Source organism: Nipponia nippon, unplaced genomic scaffold (assembly GCF_047370975.1).
Source record: "Nipponia nippon isolate SJK-2023a ecotype South Korea unplaced genomic scaffold, ASM4737097v1 scaffold_14, whole genome shotgun sequence".
Taxonomy (NCBI): Eukaryota; Metazoa; Chordata; class Aves; order Pelecaniformes; family Threskiornithidae; genus Nipponia; species Nipponia nippon.
In genome coordinates, this window is record NW_028262330.1 from 5,249,522 (window position 1) to 5,264,315 (window position 14,794).

The window sequence follows — 14,794 nt, forward strand, 5'->3', positions numbered from 1 at the left end:
CAGTTCAGCGGCATGTTACAAGTGTTTGATATGGAGATTTTGGCAGTGGGAATGGATGTACCTCGCTGAGAGGTTTATGTAAAATGACAGCTTCTGGAAAAGGAAGCACTCATATATTAAAAAAAAAAAAAGTACAAACAAAAGGAAAGAGAGGCCTTCCGCTCGGCGAGTCCAAAACGGATTTCTCCTCCCTGCCGGCCCGCGAGCATCTCCCCACCGCAGCCAGAGGCAGCATGCAGGCAGCGCGCAGGCAGCGCACCAGCTGCACCAGTCCCACCAGCTCAGCTCTGCTGGTTCAGGCTTCACACCCGCACTCCCCCGCCTCAGACCGCTGCCCCATTTCCATTTCATCACTCCTCCTCTCCCCCCTTGTTTACGGGGCTGAGCCTTTTATCGCTGGCTGCGCGTGGGCGTGCGCGGGCGGGCGGGAGGAGGATGCCTGGAGAGCGCTGCTGTCAGCAGGCCCAGGGAGATGCTCTGCAACTCCTGCCATCGCAGGGCTTGAAAGTGGGGGATGCTGAGTGAACAGAGCGAGGCAGCGGCAGGCTCCTCCCGCCACGGTGCCGTGCCAGGCGACGGACGCTGAGCTCCAGTCAAAGAGCAACTCCAGCACCCATCTGGGAGTCTCTGCCGGTGGACGCGGCTGGAGGAAGCCCAGCCAAGGCTGGAGGCACCGCAGGAGGAGCGGATGGGATCCCATACCCGGACAGATCCGGACCTGGGTTTCCTGGGGAGCAGGGGGGTTTGCTCCCCCATCGACTCCCACCAGCCCAGGCACCCACCGCCCACCTCGCCTAAAGCGGCTCCAGCACCCTGCAGCCGCAGGAGCGAGGGAGGGAGCCAGCTCCCGGGGCAGGGTTATCCCAGCTGGGAAGGAAAGCGGCTGCAGCACCCAGCTCTGCGGCAAGACCACCGCCCAGCTCACACCTCCAAAGCCACGTTTGCCCCAGCATGCTCTGCTGCGGCCGGCTCACTCCTCCGGCTTTACACCCTCCTCCGGCCCAGTGGGGATGTGTGCCCATGGCCAGGGTGGAAGCAATTCCTGCTGCAGCTATAATGATCCATAAAGAAGCTGACTTGTTTCTTACCTCTCCGAAATGAAGGATGGTGATTACCCTACATCCCAGTCCACAAAGCTTAATCCAAATTGATGGCCTCCCAGAGATTGCTTCTCTTGCCTATCACCCAATCTAATACCCAACTCTCCCCTACCCACGTCTACTCAGTAGCAAAACGTCAGAGTAACTCATGCAGGCTCTGGATGGAAAGGCCATTTATCCTGAAGTGAAAGGCTCCTAGACGAGACATTAAATTAACGGTCCGTTAGGGAGAGGTGGCAGCGCCAGCCTTGCCTTCCTACAGGCCCCAGGCAGCAGGGCAGGGGTCTGCTCGGACCCCTTTGGGAAGAAACCCTTCTGCAACCTCCTGGTTGCTCCTCAGGGTCTTTGCAGCGGATCCAGAGTTCAGGAGAGAACCAGGATGCCCCCCAGGCGTGCCTGCCCAAACCCCAACATACACCCCAAATTCTAAGTCACATCTCGGGATAAGTGCAACTCCAGACACACAGGAGACTGTCACTGCTTTGCCCAAGGGCTACAGCAGAAGGAAACAGCAGTCCTCAAGTTCTGACCTGGGTCATGGTCTGAAGCATCCCTCTAACCCTGTGGCTCACCCAGCGTGGAGCAAGCTCAGGAGTAAGAGAGCATCTACGAGCTTCGAAGGCTGCAGCAAGAGTTTCCTCACTAACCACCCTTGCAACAGCACACGCTCTGCAGAGATCCCAGTTATGGCCACAGCCGTGCCACCTACACACCAAGCCAAGCAGCGTCCATGAGGAGCTTTCATTTTTAACAGCCCTGTCAGAGACCTCAAAACTCAGTGCCCAGCTACCCCACTCCTCCTGGAGCAGGACAAACCGTCCGGCTGCACCAGCCACGCAGCAGGATACGGACACACGGGATACCAGCATGGGTCTGGAGAGCAGCACCGCTGCGTCCACACACACCTCGGGCTCCAAACCCTGTTTGTCTGCTGAGGTGGCAGCAGAGCAGCGACACGGCACCCTGGCACGGGGTCCCTGCCCCACACTCCCCCACACAGCATTGATACAACCCAGCTCCACTACTGCCCAGCTCCCACCCTGACCGAGAACATCTCCCCAGTACTGTGCAATCCACCCTCAAGCAGGAGCCCGGAGCCCCCCCACCCGGGCTGCAGTCCCGCTCCCCTCCCCGGGACAGGGTGCGGAGGCACCGACACGCAGAGGGAGCAGCACTCCAAGGCAGGCACCGGGCTGGGCCAGCTCTGGTCAGCTAGAAATATCCAGGAGCAGAAGCGACAACAAAGGCTCCAGCTGAACCGTGCACCATATATCACAGGAACAGCACAGCCACTGAACTTCATTGTCCTGTATTTCCCCCCGCACTTCAGTGAGACCTGGGAGAAAGCGCTCCCTCATGTCCCATCCGTTGGCAGGATCTGCTGGCACACATTTGTCCCACCGGCACAGCCAGCTCCTCGGTTACCTGAGCAGCAGGGCTCACTGGTGCCTCGGCAGGCGAGGCGGTGGGGGAACCTTGGCCATGGGCGCCGGGACACAAACCCACGGGAGGTCGCAGCTCTTCCCCTGGCAGCACCATGCACAGACCACCAGGCTCCAAGCCTGTCCCAGCTCCAAAACTCTAAGCATCCTCGTTACCGAGAGCCCCTCCGGCTGACCTCGGGCATCGCTGAGCAGGAGCCTGAGCACCCCCGGCTGCAGCAGCTCCCTCCCCTTGGCCAGCCGGCGTTGGGCAGCTCTCCCTCGTGCCGGCCAGGCAGCGTGGGCTCCCACAGCCCTGACCCCAGGCAGGCGAGCTGATGAACACTCATACATCAGCCCTCCCTTTTGATCGCTTAAGATATCCTCATTTCTACTGCACCACAGGTGTGCACGGCACTTAGAGCCAGAGAAGCAGCCGAGCTCCCTGCCAGGAGAGCTTACTTTCTAATTAGACAGATAACAGCAAATCATGACAACAGACCACCGTGGGGAATGGCAGGGACTGCTGCTCCATGGACAGCGGGAGCTCAGGGGCCTTTCTGACATCTCCTCCACTTGCTCCGCTCTCACTTCCCGCAGCCGGCCATGGGAACACAGCGGCAGCCCCCGCTGCAGCCACAGCCCCGGAGAAAAAAACAGCAGGAGGAGGAGGAGGAAGAGAGGGGAGCTGCTGGAGGGCAGCGGGGTCACTTCACCTGCTCCCCACTGCAGCCCTTCTCCCCAAACACTGCAATGTGCTCGGCAGCCCCCTGGGCATGGACGAGAAGTCGCATCCACGCTCCCAAAGAGGCAGGCAGGAGGGAAACACGCTCCGTGCAGTTTGAGGCCAAAGCTAGAGCCGTGCCATGGGCACTGGTCTGCCCTGCGGAGCGCCACGACCCGCTGCAAGCCTCGCTTGCGTGCGCGGGAAGCACCCCCGGCAGACAGCACCCACCGCAAGCGCCAGGGCAGGGGTCTGCAGAGCCGGCACACCTCACCCCAGAGAGGGACACCCCATCGCGGCTCTCCCCGCTGGCTCCGGCACCGACCCAGCACCCATCACACCTCGAGGGAAACTTCTGCAGGGAACAGCTGGGGGAGCCCTGCACCCCTTGGGGTTTGCACGGAGGCGGAGAGTCGCCGGGGAGCCCGGGCAGCCTGACTCACCGGCTGCACATCGCACCCGCCGCCGCAGTGGGTGGGCGGCTGCGCCGGGAGGGGATGAGCAGGGATGCGGGGCTGGGGGGGGGGGGGGCACTGCGGGGAGGGTGTCCCCAGAGGAGCAAGGAAAACAAACGCAAACCCAAGGGATGTTCACGGAGCTGCCCCAGCCAAGGAGCGAGCGCAGCCACGAATGTGCCCGTCCAACGGGACGATCCCGGGCAAATCCAAGAGGACCCGAGCACCGCTCTGCTCCCTCGTCCTCCCCAAAACCAGACGTCCCCTCGCGGTGCAGGGCTTCGGTGCGTGCGTGCGCGTGTGTTTTCATCCCAGTCTTTAAATGAGGTCTTTGCTGAGAATTTACAATTCCCTCATGGCCTCAATATTGCAAAGATTGCTTTTTTAACACTGTTGGGCTTTAATTCTAATAAGCCTCCTCTTTATTACGGAACCAGGTCACATTGCCTTGACACTGCAAGAAAATCTTTCATCAGGAAAGAAAATGGAGAAGGAAAAAGAGAAATAAAGAAAGGGGGGAGGAGGAAGAAAGGGGGGAGGAGGAAGAAAGGGGAGACAAACAAATAAAAACTGCTCACTTCATCCGGGAGACTTTTTGAACCAGGCAAACAGCCGGCGGGCCAGCAGCGGGGCTGCCGGCGAGAGGTGCCTTCCCGCAGCGCCGCTCGCACCCCCGAACACGCAGAATTATTTCTGGTGCGGCTTCACCTCCCACGCACCCTCCCACCCTCCGCTGCTTAAAAATGCCGAGAGGAGCAGGAGGGGAAGCTTGACAAAACTTTGACAGACATAATGAGGACAGAGTTCAGCCCTGCCCTGGACAGATGGCCGTTATTGCCAGCCCGGCACAGGGCTCCTCACTACCTGGCCGGCACTGCGGGGACGGGAAGCGGCACAGCGGATCGGAGCAGCAGCGCCAAGCACCCGCGAGACCCAAATGCCCCTGCCAGCAGAAATCAAAGCCCTTCGCTGGCAGGAGGAGGCAGCAGCACGGCTTCTCCTTCCCATCAAACACAACTGGTCGAATATTGATTTTCCCTTTTGGAGGCTCCCCACCCTCCAGTATCCCGATCAGCGCCCGGCCCCTCGGCTGGTCAGGGAGGTTGCTGCCTCTTCAGCTCCCCAACTGCTTAGGTTTGCCTGACTCGAGATGTGTTATCACAAAACATCTCCTGTCGCTGTCTTATGTCATGGCCATTGCCATGGAAACAGGCTGATCTCATACCCCACCTCGGCTCCCTGCGCCTGCATCTGTGGCCTCCCGGCGCAGGATCAGGAAAGGGCTCATTTGGGGCTCATTAAACCCCTGCCTCCATCAGCTCCCGGACAAGGAGGCCCTATTAGCCAAAACACAGAGCGAGCCAGGACTCAGTGGTGCCGGTCCTCGCTCCCAGCGCCTCCCACCACCTTCCCCATCCCACTTGGGGCCAGGCAGGGAGCCCCGGAGCCCCCCCACGCCCCACGGGACCCTTGTGTCACGCAGCGGGAACATCCCAGGCTGTGCCAACACACAGCAGTGCGCGTCCGCGGCACAGCACAGGAATCCTGCATGCTGGCAAGCCAGTTAATCTCTGTCCCTGACGGCTTGCTGCTGCCCGTCCCCATGCCTGCACCAGAGCAAAACTCTCCCACAGCACGTGGGGGCTGTGCAGCGATGGGGGTGCCCATGGTGGCACGTCCCCTGCAAGAGACGTGCCTGACCAGCATGCCCCTGGTCCCCAGTCTGCTTCAGGGGATGGCTGCAAGGGTGCTCCTGGACACGACAGGCTACAGCCACTGCAGTGTCCCCCAACACCCGCTCACAGGGCTGTCAGGGCCATGAGGGAGGCTGAGAAATCAAAGGGAAAGATGCCACCACGGCACAGCCGCCCTGGGCCATCCCAGCATCCCTGATCTGAGACATGGGCTGCAGCATGGGGGACCCACAGCCACACCTGCACAAAGCCACCAGTGTCCTCCGCACCATGCTCCTGGCAGCAGCCAAACCCAGCAGCTGATCCCAGCGCAGGAGAAGACTTCAAAACCAGGCTCCCAGCACTGGTACAAGGTACCAGCAGCTCTGCTCAGCAGAGGAACCATGACAGGAGGGAGCAGCTCCACCAACAGTGAGGTTTGCACTGTCCCGGCCAAGGAGCCAGACCTCCAGCTCTGGTTTTGGCGGTCAGAGATCCGGACGGGGCTGTCACGCCGTTCAGCATGCAGCAGCGTACGCAGAGCAATGGCCACCCGAGGTGCATCACTGCAGAGGCAGCTCGGCTCAGGAAGCACGCGTGTCTCTTTCCCACGCCGATGGGGACCCAAACCCACCCTCCAAATTCTTCCCGCTGGGTTGTTTGTTTAGCATGCGAAAAGCAGGGCTTCACTAAGCCAAACAGCTCAAGCACAGGAGCTGAAAATGCCTTTTCCAGGGTCAGCAAAGGACGAGGCTCCTGAACCGCAGCCTTTCCCCCCACGAGAGCACAGCCAGCATTACAGCGGGGGGGGGGCCAGGGCTGCTCCAAATGTAGATGTTTTAATTCTCAACGCTAGCAGCTGCACTTAAGGCAAGAGAGGCAGGGAAGCCATGCACAGGAGTAACCATGGCAACTTCACGGAAGTTAAATAAAAACTTCTTTAAAAAAAGATAACGAGGTCCCTGAATCATGCTTTATCAGCTATGTTGCTATAAAGATCGAGATACAGCCAGCTCAGGATTCCTAATTACTTCTGCAATATACTGTAGATAGCTTTATTTTAAAAAATCTGGCTATGCGTATAATTATTTAGGCCCCTCTCCATACTGGGATTTGCATATTCCATGAAGCACCTTCCCAGGCGGATCCGCCTGCAAGAGCCCTCCCGTGCAATGCCTGCCTGCTCGCAGCTCCAGGGGCTCCTGCAGCTGCGCCCCAAGCCCTGCTCTCGCGCAGGGGTCACGGGGAGAGCCCCACCAGTGCTGCCGTCCCGCCACGCCAGGACGCTGCTGGCACGTCCTCCTGCCGCAGCACTGCCGGAGCCTCCGGATCACAGCGGGAGCATCCCGTGCACCCAGCCCCAGCTGTAACACGGCTCTGGGCGACTGCAGCAGCAATGCGCTGACATGCAGATTACCTGGACTGCCTGCAGAGCACCTCGACGCAGAGTGATGTTCTCCAGCAGCATCCACCATTTGTACACGCTGAACATCCGTAGCAGCACACAGAGCCCCGCACAGGCAGCGCCGCAGCCCCTACCCCACGCCCGCCGCAGAGGGGCTCGAGCATCAGGGCTGTGACAGCCCAGCCTTGGGGGTCACCTTGCCAGGGCCCAGAAAACAGCCAAAAGCAGTGCTTGTCCCCACTTCAGCCAGCAGCTAACACCAGCTCGATGCCTGCTGCAGCGCTACAGCAGAAGTTCCTTCACTGCCCAGAAACCAAACCACAAGTTGTGAGAGAGCCCTAAGCCTTTTTTCCTACGAAACAGACTCTCGGACAACCCCAGTAACTCCTGGAGAGCGAACGACCTTCCCAGCCTGCAAAGAGACAATGCTCAATCGTACCCATGACCCTACAGCGCTGTGCCCATCAGGCGTTATGGACCCAAATGGGGAAGTTTCATTAAAACCCACAGCTTCCATCAGTCACAGCAGCAGAAGCAAAGGCAGCTGACAGGAGGATCCGCCAGAGCGCAAAGGTCTGTCAGCGCTCCCAGTGACCTGGGGCCTCCCAAACCTGTAGACACAGGACACCAGTGCTGTCACCACCCACCTTCCCTCCTGCCACCACACAGTTTGAGCCCCTAAGAAAACGGCACCAAAAGCCCCCTGAGCCCAGCCGGGCACACAAACCCAAACCCGCCCAGCGAGGACCTGGACGGTGCAGCAGCTCCATCAGTCGACATCACACCGTTTCCCAAGAGCACGCGGTGCCTGCCGAGCCGCCCCGCTCGAGCATCCACCGAAGGGGACGGGTTTACTCTGACCATCGCTGCCTCGGAGCAACTGCTCCCTTCCTCGTCCCCTGCCTGCAGCCTGGCAGGGCAGGCAGCTGGGCAGGCAGCAGGGCCTTGGCAGGCAGACCCTCACCGCGGGGCACTGTGGAGAAACAGGGCGCAGGTGGGATGGGGAGCAGGGAGAGTGCTCCTGCGGCTACAGAGCTCGCCCTGCCCTTGGCTCCCTCCATCCACCCCAGGGATGCGGGGCAGGGAGAAGCCAGCTGCCTGCCCCGCAAACAGGCAGCGCCCGGCCGCACCTTCACACGGGGCCGATCCCAGCCAGCGCTGCCGGCCGTGAGGCAAATCCCCCAGCACAGCGCTGTTAACTGATCGCACCTTATCGCCTTTCCGTCTGGACTCCAGTTACCGGCTTAAAATTAATTTTTCTTTCTTACTAGCCAATTCGCAAAGACGTCACGGCAAACAAAAGGATGCCGGGTCTTTTGCTAATGAGAAGGATGCACCGCGTGCAGGTTTAAATAGTCATTTGGATTCTTTATTTTCAGAGCTTATGGTAAGACTAAGTGAATTATATGTATTATTTACTATGTTTTTAAACTCATTTAATTTAAGCTGATTCTGAATAGAAATTAGAATTCAACTAAAATGTGGGGGGAAAGTCAGCATTTTGAAGCAGATTATCAAGTAAAGCTACATTAAACACGTTGGAAGCACAAATATCTAGGAACAAGTTCTATATTTAAAAGTGGATTTATTCAGCAAAGGAAGTATCATCTGCGGTCCAGGAACTGAGGAACCAGTTATCAAGGTCAAGATTTTATCAGTAGGTCTCAGATTCTCACATCTATGTTTTACCCAGAGCTTGATTAAGAGTTTAGAAATCTGGAAAACTCTCCCTTTTTCTCTGGCTCCCTGCTTTAAAATTAATTGTTTATCGATCCGACAAGAGGAAAATATTCTCTGCCGGCTGTGGAGGAGGTGAGCCTGTTGTCAAAAGTTGTTTTATCACTTCCATAAATTCTAGTTGCAATGACTTCCTCTGGTTCAATAACGCCGGTTTCTCTAAGCACCGGCCGTGCACACACCCTGCTCACCAATGCCTCGAGACAATTTTAGCAGATTACAGGAACTCGGGCCATTGCCTGGATTCCCAGCTGCAAGAAATCCTGAATTCAGCACACTTCCCAAAGGGAACGTTAGTGGTTCCACTCAACCCCCAGAGTAAGTCCCAGGTCCTCTTCTTTTAACCCCATTTTCACCCACCTCCCACCTGGGCAGAGCTGCAGAGCCGGGAGGGGGTGCCGGGCACCGCGGCACGCTGGGCACCGCGGCATGGCTACAGGAAGGGGAGAGGAGGGAACCGGCTGGGGCTCGGCAGCCGCCATCCCCGCCTGGGCCCTGGGGGGCTGCGGGCAGCATCTCATCTCCCCCACAGCAGCGCCAGCTGAGATGGAAAAGGCCCTTTTATTTTTTTTTTTTATTTTCCCAGGTAGAAAAGCGTCCCCGCAGCAGGGGCGTAGGCAGGGCCCACACGAGCATGCAGTTCCTTGGGAAAACCAACAGCAAAATGCTGGGAGAAACCAGCTTTTCCCAGCAACGAAACCCTCTGGGGACCCCCTCCCTGCCGCTGCAGGATCCATCCCCGCAGCCCCTGACCCCCGTGAGTGACATGGACCGAGCACCAGAGCCGCTTCTGCCCAGGAAGCTCGCGGGAGCAGAAACGGCTTCAGTTTCTGAGCAGTAAAGCCAAAAAATAACTAAGGGAGAAAAAAAAACGCAACGGCAACACCCAGCCCCACGCTGGGTGGCCGAGCCACTGGGCTGCCCAGTTCCCCCCGCGCTCCCCAGGCCGGGGTCCTGCACATACCAGCCAGCACGGTTGTGTACCGCGGCTGTAAATAAAATAACAGCTCTCCTGCCACAGTGGCCTGAGGAACACGGCAAGAGCCACAGAGGGAAAACACAGCCTGAAAGGGAGCTTTGGCCAGCAGAGCTGGTGGCACCAGGACACGGGGGCTTGGAAGGGGGACGACATACAGAGGAGTTTAAAATTACACAGATCTCACTGTGCCGCCAAGCTGGGATGGAGAGGGGAGATCAGGGGATGCCAACGAGGGAAAGGGATCAAGGTTGCCCAGCAAAGCCTGCAAGGGGCAGAAGCCGCTGGCAGGACAACGCATGCAAGGTAGCCAGCGGGGAGCACGTACGCAGTGGATAATGAAACATGAAAAGGGATCCCGCGCTCGTGTGCTCATTTTTACCCATTAGAAATTCAATCTTGTCTAGTCTGGAAGACACAATGATGCCTGGAGCATCAGCGTGAGAGCTGAGCAAAGGAGAGAGCTAGCTTTAGATTGGTTCATTAAAAATAAAGTTTCAAAAAAAAAATTTAATCTCAATAACTAATGAAATAACAGAGAAGAAAATTTTGCTTCCTTGTCTGGTATCTCAGCCTGTCAATTAATTTGCAAGAACGCACATCCTGAAATACCTCAAACGATTCCAGCAGAAAGCCCTGGAACAGCACCGACAACAGCCCCTGCCTGTACTGCGAAAGGTTAGAGAGGGAAAAAGCAGCTGCTGCCAGCAGCCCTGAGCATCCCAGCCCGGCCAGGGAAGCAGGAGAATCCTGGTGGGAGAAGGCGCCGGAGCACTCGGCTCAGGCTGCTGCCCCGCACGCTGGCAAGGCATGGGTGCTCCCCGAGGGTCCTGGGGGCAGCGAATCCCCCAGGGGCAGCCGGAGCCATCGGCCAGCGACAGCCAGGGCAGGAGAGGGGCTGGGGAGGGCAGAGGAGAGTCACCGCGGGCTCTGAGCCGATACGTGGGAGGCCTGTCAGCTCGCACACTTGAAAATATGTCTCCTTTCCACTTCACTGTATTCAATGCCGATGAGCAAAAGGCGTTCAAACCCATTTGAAAGCAAGCTGCTCTGCAGGTCACCTTTCAAACCCAGCTGAGACACTGACTCACTCCACAGCCTCAGGAAAGGCACCTCGGTCTCCTGTACTTTCTTATTCCAGATGTGCAAAAAGGAGAGATGTTGCCAACCGATCCACCCTGGCACCTCCGCAGGCTGCTCCGCGGCGATGCCCGAGGAGCTCCAGGCACCGCACGACTTCAGCTGCGCGCATCCACGGCTGCACCACCTCCAGCTCAACCCCTCTCCACTGAGCTCAGTCTCAAACCTCACCACCGGCTCCCCTTCCTCTTCCACGGTTGTCTGAAAAGAGCGAATCATTCATAAGAAGTAATTATTCGGTGTACTTTCACCCCATAAGACTGTAAATTAAAAGAGAACTCAAATAAATTAAGGAACTTCCCTCATGCCTTTTATTATCTCAATAACCTTCAGAGGCATTTATCTACTGTCAGCTGATCCATTTGAAAAATTGTGATGACAAACTAATTTAGTAAATGCACACACTTAAAAACCTTTATTTATACACTGAACGAGCAAATACGGCCTGTGCCAGACAAGCTGCTTGAGACACGAGTCCGATGGGGACACTTGTGTGTCCCCCGAATGCCCAAACCCAACGACCGCATGCTCCAGTCCTGCTCCTGCACTCTCCGCCGGCCGGGGAGATCCAGGGATCCCTCTCAGGCATCGCGGTAAACGAGCTAAACCATCCCACCCAGGGTGGGAAAGAAGAAACCTGCTGCGCAGGACAGGGAGGCAAAGCAGCAGCAACCAGCAGCAGCACGGAGAGACGGGCTCCACCACCGGCAAACGCAGCGCGCAGGCTGCCCGGCCATCCCACCGCCTGGGACGTGAACGCGGTAATTAAGGACGACATGTTCTAGTGATGGGAGCTGGAGAAGTGAGTGCAACTGGGAAAGAGGCCCTTTATTTTGAAAGGGAGAAAAAATGCCAGCCCTTGTCAAAAAGGGACTGTGTAAGTGGGGAACATACGGAGTGCGCACGACTGGCCGGGTTTGGGAAAGGAAAGCTGGAGGAACCGGTTTTCCAAAGGCAGCATTACACAGAGCAAGTGTCAGCATCTTAAAACATGCTAGAAGCTCCCAGCCTGCCCAGGTCCCTCTCGTTCAGGAGCAGCAGGAAGGGAAGGGACGGGGGCGGCGGCAGCCCTGCGGCCAAGCACAGGGGTGCCCAGGAGGGACTCCAGCCTCACGCTCCCGACAGCGCTGCCTCGTGCCGAGCAGGCTCCGGGGGGAGACGTCCGTCGGTGACGGCTCCTTCAGTGCCTCCAGTTCCGCGATGTCTGTCCCCATGCGGTTCCTAAACTGGAGGAAGGAGCGAGAGGCACAACCAGTGGGCTGGGGGGTTTCCCAGTCCCGTCCCGGTCCCTCTGCGTCCCTTCGGGCACCTGGGGTTGGGCTCACAGCCACAGTAATTTACCAGCCAGCTGGCCTGCGGGCTCCAGACCTCTTACCATCAGTGCTCCAAAACCACCCCCCCAGCCCGCTACACAAAATTTATGTCCCCATGAGAGGATCCCACAGCCGTGCCCCAAAAGCTTAACCACCACCTTAACCCTGGCAAAGGTTTACCTAACGCTGCAGCAGAGCGTTTGTGTGCCCTTGTGCCAAGGCTTTCTGTGGTGCTGAACAATCCCACAGATCACTTCAAAGGAGAGGGGAAAAAAAAAAAACAAAAAAAAAAGCTCCTGTATTTTCTGTGAAATAACAAGCAGAGCCTCGCCACGGCTCCCCAGAGCCAAGAACAAGTTCCCAACGCCTGGCCAGATCTGGGCAGCCCTGCCAGCCCCAACCCGCTGCAATCATCCCTCCACAAAAATTATCAACTCCAGGCTCTTTCTCCATCTATTATCCAGAAAAATAGCCTTCATTTCTTGCTTTGTGAGGCTTTATCATGCCTCAACCATTTTAGCCTGAAACCAGGAAGCTCTTTGGGGAACAGACTGCCTTCATCTCTGTTTGCACAGCACCCAGCACAGCAAGGCCTCCAGCCTGGCTGCAGCCTTTGGGTACCGCTGGAATGCAAATAACAGCAGGGCAGCAGAATACACCCTCGAAGCGCTGTGAGACGAACCATGAGCCCCAGACACCCCAGAGAACGCCGGGCAGAATTAGCAGGGCAAAAAAGCGAGGTACTCCCCGACCTCGCAAGCTCCCGCAGCGCACAGCGACCCGTGGCCACCCCGGGCTGTGCCCCCCGAGCACCCCCAGCCAGGCTGGTCCCCAGGACAGAAACCCAGGTGGCAGGAGCCACCCTGCCCGAGGCCAGGCTTCCGCGGAGGCAGCGAGTTCCAAACCTTCACGAAAAGCAATCGAAAATAGGCAGTGTTGTTAATGTCATGCTTACTGGAGTGAGAAGCCAAGAAATCCCTACTTCCCTGCTCTCCCTCCCATCCCTCCGCCTGCACACACACAGGCGCTAACGAAGCCTCCCCAGCTCTCTCCAGGCTGCTCCAGCCAAAGGGACGAGTCCGTGCCCCCGGCTCCTGCCAGCCCGCTGCCCGTCCCCACGCAAGGCCTGCCCAGCGCCTCGGCAGCGCGGCCGCTCCCGGACCCCCGCACCACGTTTGTTTACTTCAGACATCTGCCTTGAAGCGTTCGGAGGCGATGCTGCGTGCGGTGCAGCCTCCTGGCACGCACACCGACGGGGGACCGCCAGCATACGGGCGGCTGGATAACGGCGCTGTGCATTTACACCCGCGACACAAATAAACCAGGTGACTCCGAGAAGCCTTCTCCATCCATCCCTCCCCACGCAGCAAGCCCTTAACCCGCCGGCACAGCGAGCTCATCTTGCGATGAAATTCCTGGAGACGGGCAGGAATTCAGGAGAGGAAAAACCCAGCGAAAGCTGTGCAAGCTCACGCTCGCTCTCCTGGCACTGCCTGTTCGCAGAGGGGCCGAGCTCTGTCCCCACAGCTTCGCCCGCTGCCCAAGGCCGGCCAGCCCGAGCCCCAGCTTCTGCTTCTGCTTCTCCTTCTTCTCCTCCTCCTCCACCCCGTTAATCCAGGCTCCACCTGACCCAACTTTTCCTTACCATTTACCTTCACCTGGAGGGTGTGATTTTAATTAGCGTTACATTCCTGTTAACAACAGCACCTAATTAAGACATCCGTTAAGAACCTATAACGCAAACTTAATGAGAAGTTGTGCCAGAATCCTTTCGCAGGCAAATCAAACGCTGCCGACTCCGGCTTAGAGAGACGGTGTTACCGGGCAGGTTCAGCTACCGGACCCGGGCTTAGGCTCCCCAACCGGTACCGCCCGCCGCAACCAAACTTCGTCCCGGAGCGCAGCGGGGCGGCAGCAGCCACCGAGCCCCCCCCCTCCCCGCGCCCCGCTCCGCTCGGAGCCTTCCCCCGGGCTGCGCTCCGGCAGCGCCCGCCCCGGGGCTCCCGGTGCGGCTCCCGGTGGGCACCCCCCCACACCCAGGGCCACCCCGGCGGAACTTCGCCGCTCCCCCCCGCCGAGCTCCCGGGCAACGATCGGGGCGAGCTGCCCCCCCGCCCTCCCGCAGCCTCCCCGCTCCCCTCCCCGGTGCCGCCGCCCCCCGGTGACTCACGCGCTCAGAGGTCCCCGCCGCGGCGGCGGAGGCTGAGGGCAGCCGCGGGTCCCCGCCCGCCGAGCGGCATCTCCCGAGCAGCGGCGACCGGGGGCAGCCCGGCGGCAGGAGGCAGCGGGCTGGGCTCGCCTCACCGGGCAGCCTCGCACGCGGCTGCGCCCCGCACCGCCGCCGCCGCCCCCGGAGCCTCCGAGCGAACGCGCCCGCCCCCGCCCCGCCGCCGAGCGCCGCGGGGGGCACGTGCGGCCGCCCCCGCCCCGCCCCGCCCCGCCCCGCGGCTGCCACCCCCCGCCCGGGATCCCGCCCCCCCCCCCCCCGCCGCCGCCGCCGCCGCCGCCACCGTGGGGCTGGCGGGGAGCCCCGGGCGGGGAGCCCGGGACCGGACCCCCCAACCCTCCCGCTCCCGGCCCGGTGCTGCGCTCCGGACCCGCTGCCGCCCCGCGCCCCCCCCAGTACCCACGCTCAGGACCCCACTCCCACCCGCGCTCCCCCCCGCAGCCCCGGGCTCACGGCGGAGCCCCAGCCCGGCGAGGCCTCTCCCCGCCCGGCAGCGTGCTCGGCGGGCGCTCAGCACACGCTCCCACCTCCGATCCAGAAAAAGAGGCAGTTTTTTCCTCCCTGTTTTCCCCCCAAAATGAACACATCACAGCCGTGACGAGCGGGGAGCTTATTCCCGCAGT

At 59.4% G+C, this 14,794-nt stretch overlaps 1 protein-coding gene across 10 annotated transcripts in view; it reads right to left on the minus strand.

The window, feature by feature from the left end:
- RBFOX3 (RNA binding fox-1 homolog 3) overlaps positions 1-14,794 on the minus strand; it is a 190,410-nt gene that overhangs the window by 133,428 nt on the left and 42,188 nt on the right. For 8 of the 10 annotated variants that reach the window (XM_087750700.1, XM_087750705.1, XM_087750707.1 and 5 more), the window contains exon 1: positions 14,115-14,281. The exons of 1 other annotated variant lie outside the window; for it this stretch is intronic. The gene's annotated coding sequence lies outside the window, so the exon portion shown is untranslated. Of the gene's footprint in view, positions 1-14,114; positions 14,282-14,698; positions 14,717-14,794 lie in introns of those variants that run through there. One more of the 10 variants, XM_087750698.1, reaches the window with a different exon arrangement.